Consider the following 17,072-nt stretch of genomic DNA (forward strand, 5'->3'; position numbering starts at 1 on the left):
TAGTGGTGCAGTAAAAAGCAATGTGGCTCCAAGTTGTCTGCCTTTGCTACAAAGGCGCGCTTTAAGGAAACGAAACGCAAGTGTGCTGTAAAGCAAAAAATAAAAAATAAATAAAGCATGCATTTTAAATACAAGCAACTTAAGAAAATAAATAATTAGTCTTACCTTTAGGTGATTGTTGACTTCGTACTAACCTATATCTAAATCCGAGTCTTCAATATACCAACACGACTGACATACCACCCTGAAACGAAACACAAAATTAGAATCATCAATCCAACAAAAGACCTGTAAAAGAAAACGAAAAAATGCATTAGATGAGAAACATAGACAAGATAGCTTACCTAAGACCCGCAAACAGCATCATACATACCGGACAAAGCACTCCATGCACAACTCTGCACGGAGACTACACGGGCCGGGGTAAAGGAAAACAGGCCTAGTAAAACACGCTAACTTACCTTGACACGCCTCTACACGATCGCAAAACATCTAAACAAACAAAAGCTACACTAAACAATGACAGTAATTTAACAAACGGCGAAATAGATAAACAATAGTTTCATGATGATAACATTCATTTTAAACTAAGAATATATAAACATTATACAAAGATTGCACTTATCATAATGTAGCTACGTCACACCTACCGCTCATTCTGGAAACCAACAGAACATACTGACACCTGCGGATTCAATGAAAAACGTGCCCCGCCCTGCTATAGTCAAATAAGGAACTCCACACAAAATACGAATAACAGCACTTTCGTTAAAAACATTGCTGATCACCATTACTCTAAAAGATTACCTATTTATGTAAAGAAACCATATTGCTATCTAAAAAAAGAAAAATTAGAACTGGACTAAATATAGAATAAAACACGAAAACATTCCCCCAAAAATGTATTACTAACCCTAATGTAGCTGCATCATACCCTAGTAAAACACGCTGACTTACCTTGACACGCCGCTACACAATCAGAAACCATTCAAAGAAACAAAAGCCACATTAAGCAATAACATAAATTAAACGAAAGAACAAATACATAAACAATAACTTCGTAATGTTAACAGTAATCCGCAAACTAAATACGTACAGAAATTAAAAAAAGATTGCACTTACCATAATGTAGCTGCGTCACGCCTATCGTTCATTCTGGAAAGCAAGAGAACATACGGACATCCGCAGATTCAATGAAAAACGTGCCCCGCCCTGCCGTAGTAAAATTAGGGAATTCCCACAAAACACGAATAACAGCACTTTCGTTAAAAATCATCAATTAGCATTATCCTAAAACATTACCAAGTTATCTAAATAAATCCAATGAGTATTCCAAAACACAAATTAAAAACTGTGCAAAACATACAAGAAAACACAAACAGTTTTTCATAAACAATAATTCGTAACTCTAAAAAACCACATACCAAATACCGAGAGGACTTATCTTAAATAAGCGACAGTGAGAATGTAACAAAGTAATCGCGATCAAATAAAAAACAGAATAATACAGAAAAGCAAATAAATGCACAATGTGTACAAAATGCCTACACTAGATGGATACAAACATTTCACAAGTATCACACTTACTTAATGTAGCTGCGTCATACAACTTTACCGAACATAGCGATAGCCGCAGACTCAATTAAACACGTGCCCCGCCCTGCCGTAGTCAAATAAGGGGTTTCCCACAAAATACGGGTAACAGCACTTTCATCAAAAAAAAGACTCAGCATTGCCCTATAACATTATCTATATAGCGAAATAAACTCAATTAGTATTCCCAAAAAAATAACCAAAAAGTGAACAAAATATAGAATAAAACACACCGATTATCCTAAGAATTATTTAATAATTATAAAATACATTCAAAACTATACCTATTGGACTTACCTTAAAGAAGCTACAGTGAGAATGTAACCTAAAGCAATTTAAATCATCAAAAAAGTAGCATAATACAGAAAATCAAAATATCACACTGCTCCTTAATGGAGCTGCGTCACACCCTAGTAAAACACGCTGACTTACCTTGCCACGTCGCTACACAATCAGAAAACATTAAAAGAAACAAAAGTAACATTAAGCAATAACATTGATTAAACGAAAGGACAAATACATAAACAATAGATTCGCAAGGTTAACAAAAAACCGCAAACAAAATACGTATAAAAATTAGAAAAAGATTGCACTTACCATAATGTAGCTGCGTCACGCCTACCGTTCTTTCTGGAAAGGGAGATAACATACGGACACCCGCAAATTCAATGAAAAACGTGCCCCGCCCTGACGTAGTCAAATTAGGGAATTCCCACAAAACACGAATAACAGCACTTTCATTTAAAATCATCAATTAGCATTATCCTAAAACATTACCAAGCTATCTAAATAAATCCAATTAGTATTCCAAAATACAAATTAAAAACTGCACAAAATATACAAGAAAACACGAACAGATTATCATAAACAAAAATTCTGAACTCTAAAAAACCACATACCAAACACCGAGAGGACTTACCTTAAAGAAGCTACAGTGAGAATGTAACAAAGTAATCGCGCTGAAATAATAAACAGCATAATACAGAAAAGAACACTTATTCACAATGTTTACAAAATGCCAACACTAGATGGATACAAACATTTCACAAATATCACACTTACTTAATGTAGCTACGTCATACAATTTTACTGAACATAGCGATAGCCGCAGACTCAATTAAACACGTGCCCCGCCCTGCCGTAGTCAAATAAGGGATTTCCCACAAAATACAGGTAACAGCACTTTCCTAAAAAAAAAGACTCAGCATTGCCCTATAACATTATCTATATAGCGAAATAAACTCAATTAGTATTCCCAAAAAAATAACCAAAAAGTGAACACAATATAGAAGAAAACACACCGATTATCCTAAGAATTATTTATTAATTATTAAATACATTCACAACTATACCTATTGGACTTACCTTAAAGAAGCTACAGTGAGAATGTAACCTAAAGCAATTTAAATCATCAAAAAAGTAGCATAATACAGAAAATCAAAATATCACACTGCTCCTTAATGGAGCTGCGTCACACCCTAGTAAAACACGCTGACTTACCTTGCCACGTCGCTACACAATCAGAAAACATTTAAAGAAACAAAAGCAACATTAAGCAATAACATTGATTAAACGAAAGGACAAATACATAAACAATAGATTCGCAAGGTTAACAAAAAACCGCAAACAAAATACGTATAAAAATTTGAAAAAGATTGCACTTACCATAATGTAGCTGCGTCACGCCTACTGTTCATTCTGGAAAGGGAGATAACATACGGACACCGCGCAGATTCAATGAAAAACGTGCCCCGCCCTGACGCAGTCAAATAAGGAACTCCCACTCAAATACGAATAACAGCACTTTCGTTAAAAAAAATGTCTATTTGCATTACTCTAAAACATTACCTATAGATCTAAATAAACTCAATTTCTATCACCAAAAAATAAACTACAAGCATGCGAAAATATACAACAAAACACACAGATTGCCAAGAATTAATTAAGTATAAAACAAATACATAACAATACCTATTGGACTTACCTGAAAGAAGCTGCAGTGAGAATGTATCATTAAGCAATTTCACTCTACCAAACAAACACCTTATACTAAGAATTATTAACAATAAAATAACCACATAAAAATAGCAACTGGACTTACCTTAAAGAAGATGTAGACGGAAATGTAACATAAAGCAATATCAATCAACAAAATTATTCCATACTACAGAAAATCCAACTATCACACTATTCCTTAATGTAGCTGCGTCACACCCTAGTAAAACAGGCTAACTTACCTTGACACGCGCACGCGGACGACACAGACAGGGGTAGACCTGTAAAAAAACCAAAAAAATGCATTAGATGACAGACATAGACAAGCTGGCACATGCATCAAGCAAAAATCCAGTCCGTAAAATACCGAATCGCAAAAATCACCCGTTAGCGAGTATCAAAAACCGAAATCCAATGCATCAACCCAAAATGTGAGCAAATAACGAATCGCTAAAAAAAAGCCGGAAAAATACAGATTTACAAATAACAAAAATGCAAAAATACAGAATCGCAAAATACCGAATTAGCAATCACCGAAATCACTAATAGCTCCCGGGAAGTGCCAATGGCTAATAACGAATCGCTACCCAATGCAACAACAGTCGCAAATACCGAAAATCCCAAAAATCGCTAATTAGCATGAGAAAAATAAGGGGAATCAGAACCTGGAGGTAAAGTTAAAAAAAAATGGTTGTGAATAAAAAACATTTTTTTAAACATGTGCAACTGATTGTGGTAATCACCAAACCCTTAAATGTGGCCAAGGAGACCCTGTTGGCAAGCAAAAAATGGCAGCCCTCTACGTGCTTGCAAGGATCAATGCCGCAGGATAGCCCAGGAGAGGGTCCAGGAGAGAGTATTCAGACTGCGCATCACCTTGCTCGGACAGAATGAGGACGAGGTGTACGAGAAGTATCGACTGAATCGTGCCATGATCATGCGCCTCATTGCAGACCTTGAACCACTACTGCAGCACCAGACACACCGGACCAATGCAATCCCTGCGCACGTCCAGGTCCTATGCAGCCTGCACCTACTGGCCTCAGGAAGTTTCCAGGGGGTAATCGCCTTAGCCGGAGGCGTATCGCAGAGCGCACTCTCACGCTTCTTCAAGAAATTCATAGATGCCATGCTGACAATGATACACACCCACATCAGCTTCCCCACAACCCCACAGCAGTTGGACCGCAACAAACAGGCATTCTACCAGGTGGCACAATTCCCCCATGTAATTGGATGCATCGACTGTACGCATATCCCCATCTGTCCACCCTCAGCAAATGAGTACATATTCCGTAACCGCAAGTCATACCACTCAATCAACGTGCAGGTTGTGTGCGATGCCAAGCACATCATAACGGACCTAGTGGCACAATTTCCGGGGAGCACACACGACTCCGACATATTCCGAAACAGTGACATCCACAGGCGTCTACTCAACGGAGAATTTGGAGAGGGACTCCTGCTTGGTACGTACACATACCTCTTCCACACATGAACACCACAAATGTATGAACATCACCATTGCTAAGTCTTTGCTTCTATCTTCCAGGTGACAGTGCTTACGCCCTGCCTGAATATATTCTCACCCCATACATCAATCCAGCAACCCCACAGGAACAACGATACAACGCGGCACACATAGGCACTAGGAATGTCATAGAGAGGACATTTGGGATTCTGAAGAGTCGCTTTAGAATCCTACATAAGACTGGCGGCGCCTTGCTATACAAACCTGATACCTGCTGCCGGATTGTTGCTGTATGTGCAATGCTGCACAACATTGCGACCAGAAGGGGGATACCCATAGAGGTGGACAGGAATGACGACCACCGGGATGACCAACCACCCGCCCAACACCGACAGGCACACGTCCCTAACACAGCAGAGGGCCATAGGAGGCGGACATACATCATGTGACATCATTTCTGAAGCAGGTAAGAATGATACATTACTATTTCATTGGTGGTGCAACTGTTTATTGCACAGTAGCACTGCGGTATGTGCGACCAAACAAGCAATAAAAATAATGCTCCCCATGAAAACTGTAAGAACAAATGTGCGTTTAAGTCACGGCTGTGCAGCGTCAGGAAGGGGAGGACCATGGTTGCCCCACCACGGTCAGGTATGAATGTACATCAGTCTAGTGGCGCTTGCCACGTACGCCAAGCCTCCTCTCAGGTGTCTCCGACGCCTCACCATGGCCTGTCCCCGTGGAGCCCCGAGAACTGCGGCGCCTGGTGCTGGCTCTGCCACAGACACACTGCCTACACTCGAGGCAGCCTCACTGCCGTCTTCCCCTCCCAATGCACCAGCACTGAATGTGCCTCTCTGCAGGTGTTCTACTGCAGCGGTCATCTGCCCTAGAGCCTTGGCAACATCCCCGCAAAAGTGTCCAAGGTCCACCTGCAGTGACACCGAGCGGCGTGCCAACACTGCGGTGCTATTGCTCATCCTTGTGATGGCCCTTGTAGAGGCCGCAGACTGCACCAAGTTCTGACGGTGCCTCCTCCTCTCGCACTCATGGCCTTCCCTCATGGCACGGGTGAGCTCATGGATGTCCTCCCTCAGGGACCCATTGCCCTCTGCCACCACAGTTGTCATGTCCCTCACCGCCGCAGTCATGGCACGCATTTCCCTTGCAAGGCGCACAATGTTTGAGCTGATTGTCGCCATGTGTCGTCCCTGCAGGCGCTGGACATGCAGCATCCTATCCTCGATTGTAGCATTTTGGGTGATATCAACGTCGCCTGAGGAGAGTGAACTTGGCCGAGACCTGCGCCGCTGTGGGAGTCTGGCACGTGCAGGTGGTGCAGCAGGCGGTGTGATGCTGCTCAGACTTTGTCCCGATGGTGTAGAGGGTGTTTCCATCACCTGCATGGGCGGAACTTGGGACCTGCGCCTCGGCGCTTTAGTGGAAGTTGTAGCTGGTGCTGGTGCTGGTGGTGCCTGTGCTGGTGGTGGTGGTGGTGGTGGTGGGGTTGCAGGTGGAGATGATGTATGCGCATCCTACGCTGTGTCCATGTCGGAATCCGCAGGAGTCTCGGAAATAATCAGCCGCCCGCTGTCGTCCAAATCCCCAGGAGATGCATCTGTGTGTGAAACAGTGCATGGTTAGTGGGATAGTTACACCTAGGTAGTGTTGTAAACATACATGTCCCTCTGTGATCCACTAAATAAACAGTCTCTATCCATGTTCAAATGATGTGGTGATTTGGAATTGTATTTCATCCTGTACATGCACACTGGGCTGACTAGACTACAACTCCCATGATGCACTAGTGTTAAAAGTAAAGGTGTGTGGCCCAATGCTGCATGCACACTGTGATCCTGCTGGGGGCATGGGAATGGATTTACGCTATGCTGGGTATGGGCACAGGCATGCATCTTACCTTGGGCACTTGTGGCTGCGCCGGAGGTATCCAGCTGGGTTACTCCCACCACGGCCTCATGCTCGATTGTCCCTTCCACCAGCTCCTCCAGGGCAGTGTTGGCTTGAACTGTCGAAGGGCCGCCTCCCGTTCTGGATGCCTCCCGGAGCCTCTCCGCAATCCTCTCCTTTGCCCGCTTCCTCAGGTCATATCATCTTTTTTTAAGGTCGTCAATGCTGCGGGGCATCACACCAACAGCATTTACCCTCTCCCGGATGCGCAGCCATATGCGCCGCTTCTCGGCCTCTGGCACCTTGAGGGACAGCTTACCAAAAAGGCGATCGTGCTTGCTGCTAACTCCCTCTATCAGGTGCTCCAGCTCCCGGTCGGAAAACTTGCGTTTCCGCTTGCGTGCAGCCTCTGCGCAGGATGGTGCTTCCTTCTCCATCTGGGTAGTTTTTGAGGGTAGCTCAGTTGGTGTGGCTTCAATCTTCACAGCCAGTCTCCAGTCCCAGCTCCTGTTTGCTCCTCTGTCGAGGCAATGAGGGTGGGGCTGCAGTATTTCCTGGTTGGTGATGTCATAAACACGTTCCCGGAGCGACCCGATCATTGCCGAAATCGCTAATAGCGATTTCGCTAATACCGATTTTGCTATTAGCTACTTCGGTATTACTGAACTCGCAATTAGCTAATCGGTGTTTGCATGCCCCGCTATTGAATATTTGGTAAAAATAGCGATTTTTAAGGAATCGCTAATATTTACCGAATCTGTTGATGCATTCACAAAAGCGATTCCTTAATACCGATTCCTTATTTCTCACTATTAAGGATTCGCTTTTGCTTTTGTTGATGCATGTGCACCATGATGACTTACCTGAGACCCGCAACCACCAGCATATATACCGGGCAAAGCACTCCATGCACAACACTACACGGAGACAACACGGGCCAGGGTAGACCTGTAACTTACCTTGAGACGACGCTACACACAATAAGAAACCAGTACAAAAAACACAAACAGCTTTGAGCAATGACAGTCATTTACCAAAAGGCCAAATACATAAATAATAGATACAAAATGTTAACATTCTAAAATAAACCAAATTAATATAAACATTAGACAAACATTACACTTACCATATTGCCGCTGCGTCCCGCCTAGCGTTACATCTGGAAAACAACAGAACATACCGACACCAGCAGATTCAATGAAAAACGTGCCCCGCCCTGCCGTAGTTAAATAAGGAATTTCCCACAAAATAAAAATAACAGCACTTTCGTCAAAAATCACATCTATTAGCATCACCCAAAAAGCATTACATATATATCAAAATAAACTGTGCAACTTAACCCCTTCTGTGCCCCGCCCTTTCCACGCCCTGTGCCGGGCGTTTCATTAGCGAGCGGGGTTCATGACGAGATAGTCTCGTCATGGGCACAGCGCAACCGCGCTCCATGACGAGACTATCTCGTCATGGGCACTGAAGGGGTTAAACACTGTAGAAATTTTTGGAAAAAACACAAACAGATGATAAGAATTAATTATAAATTATAAAATAAATAAATGACAATAACTTTTGGACTTACCTTAAAGTAGCTTGCACGACGCTGCACGGAGCCGGCACGGGCCGGTAAAGATCTGTAAAAAAAACAGAAAAAAGTATTAGATGCGAAACATAGACAAGATGGCTTACCTAAGACCCGCAAACAGCATCATATATACCGGGCAAAGCACTCCATGCACGACGCTGCACGGGGACGGCACGGGCCGGGGAAGCCCTGTAAAAAAAAAAGAAAACACCGTTAGGTGAGAAACATAGACAAGATGGCTTACCTAAGACCCGCAAACAACATCATACATACCGGGCAAAGCACTCCATGCACGAAGCTGCAAGGGGACCGCACAGGCCGGGGAAGCCCTGTAAAAAAAAAAGAAAACAGCGTTAGATGAGAAACATAGACAAGATGGCTTACCTAAGACCCGCAAACAACATCATACATACCGGGCAAAGCACTCCATGCACGACGCTGCAAGGGGACCGCACAGGCCGGGGAAGGCCTTTAAAAAAAACAGAAAAAAAGCGTTAGATGAGAAACATAGACAAGATGGCTTACCTAAGACCCGCAAACAGCATCATACATACCGGGCAAAGCACTCCATGCACGACGGTGCACGGGGACGGCACGGGCCGGGGAAGCCCTGTAAAAAAAAAAGAAAACAGTGTTAGATGAGAAACATAGACAAGATGGCTTACCTAAGACCCGCAAACAGCATCATACATACCGGGCAAAGCACTCCATGCACGACGCTGCACGGGGACAGCACGGCCCGGGGAAGCCCTGTAAAAAACAAAAGAAAACAGCGTTAGATGAGAATCATAGACAAGATGGCTTGCCTAAGACCCGCAAGCAACATCATACATACCGGGCAAAGCACTCCATGCACGACGCTGCACGGGGACGGCACGGGCCGGGGAAGCCCTGTAAAAAAAACAAAAAAACAGCGTTAGATGAGAAACATAGACAAGATGGCTTACCTAAGACCCGCAAACAACATCATACATACCGGGCAAAGCACTCCATGCACGACGCTGCACGGGGACGGCACGGGCCCGGGAAGCCCTGTAAAAAAAAAGAGAAAACAGCTTTAGATGAGAAACATAGACAAGATGGCTTACCTAAGACCCGCAAACAACATCATACATACCGGGCAAAGCACTCCATGCACGACGCTGCACGGGGACGGCACGAGCCGGGGAAGCCCTGTAAAAAAAAAAGAAAACAGCGTTAGATGAGAATCATAGACAAGAAGGCTTACCTAAGACCCGCAAACAGCATCATACATCCCGGGCAAAGCACTCCATGCATGACGCTGCACGGGGACGGCACGGGCCGGGGAAGCCCTGTAAAAAAAAAAAGAAAACAGCGTTAGATGAGAAACATAGACAAGATGGCTTACCTAAGACCCGCAAACAACATCATACATACCGGGCAAAGCACTCCATGCACGACGCTGCACGGGGACGGCACGAGCCGGGGAAGCCCTGTAAAAAAAAAAGAAAACAGCGTTAGATGAGAAACAGACAAGATGGCTTACCTAAGAAATGCAAACAGCATCATACATACGGGCAAAGCACTCCATGCACGACGCTGCACGGGTCGGCACGGGCCGGGGAAGCCCTGTAAAAAAAACAGAAAAAAAGCGTTAGATGAGAAACATAGACAAGATGGCTTACCTAAGACCCGCAAAAAGCATCATACATACCGGGCAAAGCACTCCATGCACGACGCTGCACGGGGACGGCACGGGCCGGGGAAGCCCTGTAAAAAAAAAAAGAAAACAGCGTTAGATGAGACCAGCAAACAGCATCATACAAACCGAGGAAAGCACTCCATGCACGACGCTGCACGGGGACGGCACGGGCCGGGGAAGACTTCTAAAAAAAAAAGAAACAAGATGGTAAAATTTGAAAACAAGCAAATAACAAATGCACATAAACAAAGATCGCTTACCGTAGAGCTTCGGAAATCTCCAAGCAAACAACAAATGCACATAAACAAAGATCGCTTACCTTAGAGCTTCGGAAATCGCTCTGCACATCCCAGCAACAGACACGAATAAACACGAGAACGTCCATTAAAAAAAAAAAATACAAACACGCCCACCAGTGTAAAAGGGAAGGGCTTCAAAAAGAGAAAGAAGCGAAAATACACGCCCCCGAATCCGAAAAAGACGGGCTTGTAGTGACAGACATAGCTCTTCTCCAATGGCTGACCAGCATTTAAGAGGCCAGCCAATGGAGAAGAGGGGCGGGTTCAAGCCCCACTTCTGAAAAACGTTAAATCTCGTGAGCGAGACTGCGCAAGCGCAGCCTTCGCAAGCCGAGACCTAAAAACGAACTCATACTGTCAAAGCTTACTTAAATGCATGATGTGAGTGAAAGATTAAAACCTCACAAAATCTGTGATCAGAGTATACTTTTGAATGTATGTGCGAAACTAGCATTTTCTTTTAAGTGAAGTTGTCGTCTTTGTAAAATTTTAAAACATAGCTGACTGCAAAATGTTTTAAACATGGCTGACAAGTGGCCTACCCTGGGGACTTAGCCAACAGCACTTTGTAAGCTGTGGTTTGGAACCCATGATGAAACTGTTAACAGCAAAACTACAAGCCCCACAATGCAACAAGCTGTTGTTCGAAGAAAACAAAAATAGATGAGGGTGTCCTCTGTCCTTCTGCAAAAGGGAGGAGTTGTGAAAGGCGAAATAAAAGTTTCTGGCGCTCTTTCTTTTTTCTTGTAGGCAATGAAGGGTTAAAGATCCCTTTGAGAGGTTGTAGGGGCAGAGATGTTCTGCAGATGCAAGGAGGGCATCTCACTGTACATGAGCTGCATGAACACTCCTTAGAAACCCTGCAGTGGGCGTCATTGACCAGAACAATGGAAGCAGCAACGGGTGGATGTGTTTACACACACTTAGGCAGGAAGTACAATGTTCTGTTGATATCCTCCTCGGCCTATAACATGGTGGTGAGTTTACTGCACTACCATGAAGCGCCCTGTGCTGAAGAAGTGCAAAAGACACACAATTGATGGACGGAATGCAGAACAAATCAAAACATTCACCCCCAGTCAAGAGATCTGGGTTAAATCCATCATTCTTTTGCTCACCATGCCACCCCAGTTTAGACCTGGCCATATGCAAATCAGTCTTGACCCTGTGCCTCATGGGAACAGTCCAGCCCGAACTGCCAAGCCAGGTCCTCCCTGGACCGGAAACAAGCATCCTAGGACCGGTTTCGGGGTTTCACCCCTCTTCAGCCAGGATAGCTTGATTCCAGTAGCACAGTGAGCCCAGGACCCATGTCTGGGCATACCTGGCGCACTTAGGGCGAGAAAGCAAAAGACACACAATTGATGGACGGAATGCAGAACAAATCAAAACATTCAGCCCCAGTCAAGAGATCTGGGTTAAATCCATCATTCTTTTGCTCACCATGCCACCCCAGTTTAGACCTGGCCATATGCAAATCAGTCTTGACCCTGTGCCTCATGGGAACAGTCAAGCCCGAACTGCCAAGCCAGGTCCTCCCTGGACCGAAAACAAGCACCCTAGGACCGGTTTCGGTGTTTCACCCCTCTTCAGCCAGAATAGCTTGATTCCAGTGGCACAGTGAGCCCAGGACTCACGTCTGGGCATTCATGGCGCACTTAGGGCGAGAAAGCAAAAGACACACAATTGATGGACGGAATGCAGAACAAATCAAAACATTCACCCCAGTCAAGAAATATGGGTTAAATCCATCATTCTTTTGCTCACCGTGCAGAGCAGGCGCAGGTGCTGCCTCAAGATGGCCGCCAGTGGGAGTCACTCTCATTTTGACAGGTTCAGCGGCTAAAACACAAGTCACATGATTAACATGTTCCGACCATGAAGTGGAAGAAACCTGCTCAAGGACATCGGGCATTGGTTGGCGTGAAGTTTTCACGGATGATCAATTTCACATCAATCATAACCGTCACACAGCACCACTAGAAGGGTGAGCTCATCGATGGGGACCTACAAATAAACACCTTCATCCCGACCAAAGCACAGCAGAGCTCAATATACATAAAAGATCCCCCCAGGAGGTCTGCAGGTGAGGGAGGGCTCAGGACAACGGTGAGTCAGTCAGTGCATGGACACAATGAGACTGACACAAGTTCACCCATGCAGTGATGAACACATGTGATATAAATACCACCTGCAGAAACGATTCACTCAAGAGTCAGAGGGGCTTATTTACAAGCCCCTTGCTCTGCCGGTAGGTCACTCTTTCCCATATTAAAAGTGACGAACTGGAGTGAGGGAAATTCAGAGGTTTTCAAGGCAGGCTTCCTAGCCCCGGTATCAATGAGGTACGAGCTGGTGTTCCATTAATGCACATCACACGTAGGGCCGATTCTGATCAAGGTGGATGAAAGCGTTCACAGAGGCCTTGGTTTCTTTAGGGTTGTCTTAAAAGGTCGGGCATTCATTTTGTGGGAGAGAGATTGTTCGGGCTCATTATGTGAATTCTAGAGCACATTTGGACAATCTTGCTTCCTATCCCCAAATAGCCACAATTGAAACATGAGGAACACCAGGCGGACAGGATTCCCCCTCCAATCGTGATCACTTTGAAGACCTATTTCTACCCTGCACATTTCTCTGATCATTTCCTAGGAGGACCTCAATTGCAAAGACATTACTTTAGATTCAACTGATTTTTTCCTTTTTACTTGCACTGCAACCTATTGGTTTGCAAGTGAACGCTCTGCCCCCCGCAACCAGACGGAACACCTCCTCCGCCTCTTTCAAAAAAGAAGTCAAAGCGTTTCTCATGGCTAAATTTACATGAGCTCTATCTCCTCAGACCTGAGTTCTCTTGTTTCCTGTTATAATAGACAGCACCATGCTTTAATCCTCCTACTTTATGTGCACCAACTATGCTTTTATATGATTGTTTACCTGCATATTTTGTATTGTTCTACTTACATCCAGCTGTTATGTAAAGCGCTCTGATATCCGCAAGGATCTTGTTCGCGCTCTATAAAACTTTCTAAATAAATAAATTTGTCAACCAATACTTATTGTTATTAAGTGATCCTTGCCTTGAACGAAAGCTGCTTACGTAGCATTCAAAATACCAAAATAAATATCAAAAACATCTTTCAAACAATTGAGATCATCAGCAGGAGTCATTGGGAACAGATTTATGGAAGGCATTGCGGTTTAATAGCAAGATACTAGATTGTGAAGAACACAAACCCTTATATCTGTCTTACCAATAATTGGTTCCGTCATTACTGTTATTTTCGTGTGTGGCATGAACCGTCACTCAAATAATTTCGAACAGGCCCTGAAGAAGTCCCATGAGGGATGAAACGCGTTGGCGGCAAGCAATTTCATGATGTTTTTAAAGAATTAAATGTCTTCAAATGAAAGTCTAAAAAGAATAAATTGTTTATAATCAAGTCGTGCAATTGTCAAACTTGTTTTTTGGGAAGCAATCTTTTTAGATACTATGAACTTTGTTGTTATGACATACTAGGATATTGAGTAATATCATAGAGAGATACATATATGCTTTTGTGCTCGGGTGCGGGGTCACTTTTGTTTTTAATTATTAATCTTGGTCCAATCAATTTTCACAGGAGAAACTTCACCAATAGAATTCAACCGTGAATCTTCAACATCAATATGAGCAGTGTCCTGAATGTGCGCTTGTCACAGCCAATGGGCTTTCTCTAACGATCGGTCTTTCTCAACACATGATGACACAGAATGATTGCAATCGGCCCAACTGGTTTTATATATTTAATGATAAATTAAGTTGGGGTCCATAAGTCAATGCCTCTCTCTAACGTGACTGGTGCCATCTTGAGTTTTGCAAGGTTAAGAGGGTGAATGCACTTCTCATCCATCCTCAAGGTGCATCGGGCAACGAGTGTCGCAGTAGCACTTTATGGTGCACGGATTGGGGGTTTCTCAATAACAATCCCCTGCAAATTGCACACAACAGAAGGTTACATGAGATCTTAGACTTGCCTTAATCCACGACAACCCATTTTGTACACAAAATTCTATAACTGTTTGAAATCCCCCACAAAACATTTGAGGGGATCACATATCTTAGGGAATTGTCGTGTGATATTTAGGAGCTCCGATGGGGACCAGGCGGCATGAAGGATGACATGGCTCCTAATCTAGGCCTTGGGTACTACCGTGAGGACAGCAGCGTATCGTGTTGGATATGCAAAAAATGTCACTTGGGCCCTCACTAGCTGAAGTAATGTGTTGCTCAAGTCTGGGTGGTTTCTCAATTCCTTAGACTAATTCGAGCGATAGTTGGACTGTGAACCGACTACTCCTATGGGGTACTTTAGAACGGCCGGGTGCTGATCAAGATCGCATTGGGGGCGGCAAGAGTGGTGTCATGATGTCAGTTTCTCATCTTGATGTCACTTTTGCCACGTTGTGGAAGAGAACAATGGTTCGGGATGGCCTGAGAAGGTCCGGTGAAATGAAAAACCCTTTGGAGGGCGAGATGATTTAGTATAGGTTCAAGGACTCATATTGGAGAGTGATACTTAATATAGAGAAACAGGGGACAGGAGAGGTCAATGTATGACACTTATTTATTGAACAAAGATTGAATTCAAGTGCTCACATATTTAGTGACAAGAAAGCGTGACATGCAGGTGAGGGTGGACTCTTTAAAAAGGAACATCGCATTGGCAACAATAGAGAACCATTTTTTCTTAGTAAAATTAGTACAAAATAGGTTCGAGTTGCATAGGGTCGACGGCGTTTCGAACTCAGTTATTTGAGTTCATCATCAGGACAAAATGTGAGCATATGAACTTGAGCATATGAGCGGTAAAGTGACGGGGTAGTCGTCAGTAAAAACCGTGCTCGTCGCGGTAGTGAACGTCTTGATGTGAATCAATAGCTGAAGTAACACACTAGGTCCAGCCTTCTCAATGAATGGAGGCGCGGTGTCAGTGCCGAAAATTATTCAATCAGGTATCAGGAGGAAGTTGCTGAAAAGAGGAGTGTAATCATGCCTGCTCAGCGAGTTGAGGCGGGTTTTCGATGCCGAGAATCTTAATTTAATCCATGCGGCACTCGATGCAGTCAATGGGGGTCACGGTGAGTGGAGCGAATCCTGGGTGCATGCAGCTACGCGCGGCGACTTCCTCCTGATACCTGATTGAATAATTTTCGGCACTGACACCGCGCCTCCATTCATTGAGAAGGCTGGACCTAGTGTGTTACTTCAGCTATTGATTCACATCAAGACGTTCACTACCGCGACGAGCACGGTTTTTACTGACGACTACCCCGTCACTTTACCGCTCATATGCTCAAGTTCATATGCTCACATTTTGTCCTGATGATGAACTCAAATAACTGAGTTCGAAACGCCGTCGACCCTATGCAACTCGAACCTATTTTGTACTAATTTTACTAAGAAAAAATGGTTCTCTATTGTTGCCAATGCGATGTTCCTTTTTAAAGAGTCCACCCTCACCTGCATGTCACGCTTTCTTGTCACTAAATATGTGAGCACTTGAATTCAATCTTTGTTCAATAAATAAGTGTCATACATTGACCTCTCCTGTCCCCTGTTTCTCTATATTAAGTATCACTCTCCAATATGAGTCCTTGAACCTATACTAAATCATCTCGCCCTCCAAAGGGTTTTTCATTTCACCGGACCTTCTCAGGCCATCCCGAACCATTGTTCTCTTCCACATTATATCACCCCAGGTTCGCATAAGGGGTACCCTTGTCCTTTAAAACACTCTTGCCACGTTGGCCTGCCTGAGGTTTGCCTGTCCCCTCTGCCCAGCCGATCAACTGGCACTCCTTGGGGTGCACCCAGCATCTTCTACGGTTTAGGGAAGCAGAACATCTTGTGCACCCTCCTCCATTTTTACTATTGCTTCTGTCATCTCACTTGTAATTCGATGAAAACAAATATGGAGGAGCCGGCTCAGGAGGAGCACGAGCCCTAACTCTGTCCCGTGAGTGGTTAATTTAGTATCTCAGTTTCTCATGGACGCCTTTAAATCTCCCCATTAGACTTAACTACTCTGGACTCGGTCCACATTTTAGAATCTTTCAATCACTTCTTAAGGATATTTAAATGCTCAATATTAAAGGTACCTTCTACTGGGATAAAAATACTGCTTGTCTTCCCCACTGGTGCGCTTTACCCTGTCTTCAATCAATCAATCAATCAATCAATCAATCAATCAGGGAATTGTAAGCACGCTACTCACCCGTGAGGGTCTCAAGGCGCTGAGGGGGGGGGGTCCGCAGATCTGTTTAGGCGAAGACCCAGGTCTTGAGGGTCTTCCTGAAGGTGTTCACGGAAGGGGCTCGTCTGATGTCTACCGGTAGCTCATTCTAGGTCTTAGCTGCAATGTGAGGGAAGGATCTTCCACCTGCTCTGGCGATGCGTGGGGTTTCGGCATGTGCGAGGTTGGAAGATCGGAGGTTTCTTTTGGGTACGTGGAAGTTGATTGTATCGTTGAGGTATTTGGGCCCGTTTTTGTCAAGGCATTTGTAGGTGTGATTGAGGAT

The sequence above is a fragment of the Triturus cristatus genome, chromosome 10 (genome assembly GCF_964204655.1).
Source record: "Triturus cristatus chromosome 10, aTriCri1.1, whole genome shotgun sequence".
Lineage (NCBI taxonomy): Eukaryota > Metazoa > Chordata > Amphibia > Caudata > Salamandridae > Triturus > Triturus cristatus.